General features: G+C 44.7%; 1 protein-coding gene across 1 annotated transcript in view; it reads left to right on the top strand.

Moving 5' to 3' along the window:
* The first annotated feature begins 1,814 nt into the window (after positions 1–1,814).
* Positions 1,815–6,000, top strand: part of LOC120824136 (BMP/retinoic acid-inducible neural-specific protein 3) — a 34,658-nt gene continuing 30,472 nt past the window's right edge. The window contains exon 1 of the mRNA XM_078107955.1: positions 1,815–2,620. The gene's annotated coding sequence lies outside the window, so the exon portion shown is untranslated. The remainder of the gene's footprint in view (positions 2,621–6,000) is intronic.

Below are 6,000 nucleotides of genomic sequence, written 5' to 3'. Positions count from 1 at the left end.
GGGAAAACATTATGCGACCGCTGAGACAGTGAAGGAGCTTTACATGGATGTGACGCTCTCCAGACACACTCAGGTCCTCTAACGAGACTGTGCTTAAGGTGTAAATTAGTTACACAGCCTTGCTCATCAGACACTGGAGCGGCAAATCCACCGGGTTGCTCCAGTTCCACCAGACATGATGGAGATCCTTTTCATGAACATCACTCATTAATATGCTAATGGTAGTCATTAATGGTTGATAGCAAAACTAATGGCATTTCAGTCCCAAGAAGAAAGGAACACTAACATGGAGGCCCTTTTAGGAGATGAAATATATATCAAGTGTATGTATTTCCAGTAAAATGTTGGTTCTGATGAAGTGTTTTTTGTCAGTGAAAACACAATCACCTAAAGTGGTTGGTAATTAGGTTTTGTTTGCTGTTATGCAAAGACAGCAGTCTTGGTAGGGCTTTGCTAATAGCGATACACTGAATCACTTATTTAACTGTTTTGTTTTTTTATCCTGAAAATTAAACTTGATTTGTGGGGCTCCAAACAGTGTGAGGCTGGTGATTCAGTACCATAGACAGTACTCTTTTCCTGTGGTAGCACACCAACGGAGGAACATGTTTAAGAGAAATGACTAAATTAATGACATTTTTCTTACACGTTGTCAGTTTTTGTGGCAACGTGCTGATAAGAATTGACAGGAGCAATATAGAACAGACTCCGTGACACAACGAATCTGGCAGAAATCTCTAGTGGGAAGCGGCATAAATCAACCACACAACCGCGGACAGCTGCAGCACATCGGAGCATACTAAATGGACACTGAAATACATGGGGAACTGGGTTAATTAGCACCACGCCGAGGCTGCTGCCCCTCTAGAATTCCAAGACCTGATTGCTTTCACACATTCATTTCTGCTGTTTCTGGGTAGAACAAGTTTCTGTTCTGTATCCCCGGAAGAATCAAGAGTGAACAAGTGACGTGGAGACACATCGTACTGTATGTGATGCAGCATTCACCTTAGTTTCAGGTTTGGGTTCATCAGTAGTCATACCATGCTTCAGTTGTATAAAAAAAGACCGATTGCAATAAAGTTTTGTATTAAACTTCATAAGTAAGGTTCTTTCCAACAATTCAGAATTCACTTTCGGTTACTACGGGCTTATATGAGTAATGTCCGTATATGACGGTAGAATTTAAAATGTGTAATCCAGACAAAATGATCTGCCTTCCTGACCAGTTCGTATCCTACACGCTCTGAAGCGAGTTTGGATCACAGCAATCTGAAATGAAATTAGGTCCCTTTTCTGATTTCAGTTAAACAGCACTGATCCCTCTTACTTTAATCGGTGCTGTCACAGTCATTATGAAAATGCCAGCATCTATCCCCCCCTCCTCACTGGCCATAGTCTTTCCCGCAGGGTGATTTTAGCAGATCTTCCTGTGCGGTGTCACGTTAATGACCTATGGTTCATGCACGGGCACGCTCCTCAAAACCAAAGCGGATTATGCATTATGCTCAACACCCCCTCTTACTGATGTGACAGTTTGGACAGATAAAGACTTAAATGTTGACGTCCTCTCCACAGGCAGGGACAATTTGGACCGGGCCAGCTAAGCAATTATGGCGACATCTAATTATTCCCATTGTTCCCATCATACATAACAGAAAATAACTATTCTGGAGTTATTGACAAGACTGCCATTGCGTTCAGTTCCCGCCAGTGCTTTGTATATTAAAGTAATGAGGAGAGAGAGGGGGGGGGGGGGGTTGTTATCATTCTCTCCACGTAGCCTACCTTAGTCGACGCTCCTTTTGGCGGCTATTACAGAGGGTTACTTGTGTCTTAAGCATGTGACTTGGTGAGAGAGAGGGGGGAGTTGGGGGGGGACACACAAGCGAGAGCGCCCATGCCCGCAGCTACTCGCTGCCGAGCGCCTGACAGTTCCTCCAGTATCCGGCTCCATCCTGCGCTCCTGCGCACAGCGACGCGGAATACGCATGAAAACGCCGCTGGGGCAGAATTCGCAACGGGACATTTGGCGGTTCTCCGCGGGGCGGCCGACCGCGTCTCAGTAGCAGCGTTTTTGTTGCACGTGTCCGACGGCCCGGACCGCGCCGGGTTGACGGCTGAAACGAATTGCGTAAACGCGTGTGTTTTTTGTATCTCCTAATGGACAGCAGCCTTCGCGCTCCCTCTCCTCCTCCTCCCTCTCCTCCTCCTCCTCCTCCTCCTCCTCTGCCCGTGTCCGCGCTTCACCACATCGCATGCTGGATCATTTCATTTTGTTAAGTCATTATCCACATACGAAAAGAAGGTCAGAGCCTCGGCTTCTAGGAAGTGAAACACGCGGGGATAAAGACACGTTTCACCCCCTTCCTCCCCCCGCGCACCTCAGCCAAAGTTTCTCAGCGGGGGTGGAACCGCGCGACGGATTGGTCCCGGGCAGCCTTTTCACGCCGATCACTTTGACCTCTTTTTAGGATCCCGCAGAGTGGCTTTTTGGGAGTGCTCAACCTTTTGGCAAAACTGTGAAATGAGTTTAGGATATCGGGAGTTGAGAGCCGCCGAGACTCGAGGAGAGGATGGAAAACACTGAGTGCAACTTTATCTGCTGTTCCAAACCGCGGTGAGTTCTGCAAATTATTTTTGCATGCATTTGCTTTGGTCGGATTTTGCGGAGTCTGTATGAATTGCGATCCTTCAACATCTAAACAACCGACCTCTGGGTATTGTACAGTGTGTGTGTGTGGGGTGGGGGGGGGGGTTACTTACCAGCACTGGGGGAGCTCTCTCACATCTGCTGCTTTGTGACTTGTGTGACATGCTTTCTGAGGCCGAACAACAATGCAACCCCCCAAAGACACACACACTCATCTTGACAAACATGAGTACAGGCTCACACCTGCAATCATAATATACATAAGCACAATTACACCCATCTCCTCCCTTCTAAACCCCGTCTAACGCTGCCTCCCTCTCTCAGCCTCCCCAGCAAACATCGCTAATCTATATTCTTTTGGGTGTATTGGCGTTCTCGCCTGTAGAGGATCAGATCTCCGAACACTGATGTGTGCACGGAGAAAAGGTTTGCCAAGCACCATCGACGCCGAAAAGCCCACTTAGACACTCGGCCCTGAAAAAGAAAGGAGAAAAAAAAAAAAGTCTACTCATTTCATAATTATACATTTCACCCTCGAGCATCACCCTCAAAGAAAGGCACATGAGTCAGGGCAGCCTCATGGGACCGCCAGCGGAGCCACTGATAATGAGCCAAATGCCCTAGAACAAGATAAATAACATTATAAATGCAATCACACCGGTCCAAGGACAGGCGTGAATGGGCGTTTGTTGGTAGTATTTTAAATTCAACTCTATACCAAACCATTATTTGAGAGCGACTGCCCCGCTGCAGTGGCGGGTTTTGTTGCTGAGCTTTATGTTGGGAGAAAAAACAAAAAAAAATAGTGAATCACTGCTGTAATTCTCATTGCCACTTGTCAGTGTTAAGCAGCGGTGCCAAAGCCCGTGACTTTTTATAGGGCCACAACACGGCCACTGAGAAGCCGCGTCCTCATCCATCCTGTGCGACTGGTGAACCCGACCGTGTCTGGGCCTGAAAGGCACACTGTCTCCTTCCATGAAGAGAGAGATTTCTCTCCTTCTATTGCTCACCTGCCCCACAAACAGTAAACCAGCTCAACAAAATACCTTCCAATTTCTCATTGTTAGGTTGTCCAAGCAGGCCGGGTGCCTGTGTGTCTGCTTTGTATGCTTTGTTTGTGTTTTTTCCTCAAGCTGTTGATGATAAGACCAGCAGCCTGTGATTGAACGCAAGGACAAGTTGAGCTTGAAAAACACTTTTACTTGAGAGTGTGACTGATCGGAGAGCCACATATTGGCTTTTAGGCCAATGCCAAAAAGGAGGAATTAGAAGCCTGAGAGGGCTCCTTGTTCTTACCGTTTAGTGTTGGTGGTTTGACAGGACCGGATGACGCATCATCCGTAGGTGTGATGGTTGAGGAGAGAATGGGAGAGGAAGGAGGGGACAAAAAGAAATCTGCTCCCCCTCTCCCTCCCTCTCCTCTCACAGTCACTGTAAACACACCACAGGGGAATTAAAAGACTGCGCAGTATCAGTGTGATGCAAAATGATTCTCCATCGCTTAGCGATGGCTAGTGGGCGGATGGGAAGTTCAGTGTTGGACTTAATGAATGAGGGCCCTTGCCGTGTGAAATACCACAGCACTATATTTGATCATCACATATTTGTCCTGAGACATGATAGTTGGAAAAGACAGGTAAGAATAAAGTCTGGAATAAGAAGATGAGGAGTTGGAGGAAAGGTGCGAAAGGAGAAAATGATTGACTATGCAGATTTGGGCGGTATTTCAGGATCAAGTTTTGCTAGGATCTCCTCAATATCCACAGCCCATTATTTTATGATAATGAGCAAACCAACGAGTTTGACTTCAATCTAAATTTATGGAGAACAGCGATAGGACGGAGAGAATTTAGATGAGTAGATGACAATAAAGCAAAAAACGATAAAATCGTAAAGAGCGGAGGAAAAACGTCTCAATGAGGGATTTGAGACTGACACGTGCGTTAAAATACAATCTCTCAGATTAAGAACACCTGTGATATTGAACCAACGACTCATCCCTGACGTAGTTACTGTTACGGCAAATCACAACAACTCGTGTTGTTGTATTCTCAGGACAAGATGTCAGGGATCACTTTGTTTAAGTGGTGAGAACTGTAGAAAACAGATTTGGCATTGGGATTGACAATAATTACCATATTTTCTTGTATCAATAAAGATAATTATCCCAACATATTTAACAAAATAATATGTGTGCTCAAATGTGAATTTAAAAAGACTATTCTCCTTTTGACAGCATCTTAAATAGACCAGCAAGTTAATCATTGTGTATAATATTTGTATGACACAATTCTTGTTTCTCCCCGTTGCACCACAGACTTCCTCCGGAACTGAACTAGAATGATGAAACAAACGGAATATCGGCACTTGACTACGTACACAATTATGAATAACATTGTTGATACTCTGTAGAGGGCAGCAATACGCGATTGCCCTCTAATCTGACACATCTGAAGGAAAAAGAGGACGTCTGGATCAAGACTGCGAACTCCTGTTTTAGCCCAATGCTAACTTGAATAGCGATCACATTATTTAACAGCGCTGGTCTTCGGGACTGTTTATCAGACCATAATGACCAAATCAAACAGTCAAACAAGTCATTTCGCAGGGGTTGTGATGCTCAAAACAATTCATCTTCCGTCCATATAAAAACAAAAAGCTAATTGGATATCAATTAGATATCAATTGGATTTCATAGATGACTAATTGTTATTGTGGAACATTTTGAGTTGAAAATGTAACGTCTCTGCCCTAACACAGCAAACTTGAGCTTCCGAATTACAGCTTGAATACATTTCATGCCTTCTGCATCCCCTAGCCTACCTCATCGTTAGCACAAAGAAGGGACATGAGAATAGAATAGGGGTAATTTAACAATACATTTGCTTGATTTGTGTAAAGGCAGGAAGCCATTCAGCAGTGAAAAAGAGATGAATAACAACGACAGCAAACGCCCGGGACAAAAGTGTGATGGGGAAACCATCCCTTTTTAATTTAAGAGCAACCTTTGTCCCTGTTTGTACAAGGCCATCCGCAGAAGAGGCTTTTTGCTCCACTGTTTATAGAAGCCTCACTCTATGTACTTGCCCACTCTGCGGCATGCGGCAATATAAAAAAGGCAAATGTTAAATGTACAGTCTAAGTAGCAATTATTGGAAATGTTACCCCTGTTAACTCTGAACTTACCATTTATTTCATGTACAATAGCCATGCAGATTTCAAACTGTGCATAGAGTCTGAACTCGTTAAAACGGATGTCACATACACTTATGAATAGAACCGCACGCATTGTATCTGTACCGAGACATTTGGACTGGATGACTGATGGCATGTTTACTTTGGGG

Source organism: Gasterosteus aculeatus, chromosome 8, assembly GCF_964276395.1.
Source record: "Gasterosteus aculeatus chromosome 8, fGasAcu3.hap1.1, whole genome shotgun sequence".
In the NCBI taxonomy this organism is placed as follows: Eukaryota; Metazoa; Chordata; class Actinopteri; order Perciformes; family Gasterosteidae; genus Gasterosteus; species Gasterosteus aculeatus.
The sequence above is the reverse complement of the archived record's forward strand: the minus strand, read 5'-3'. Positions and strand labels throughout refer to the sequence as shown.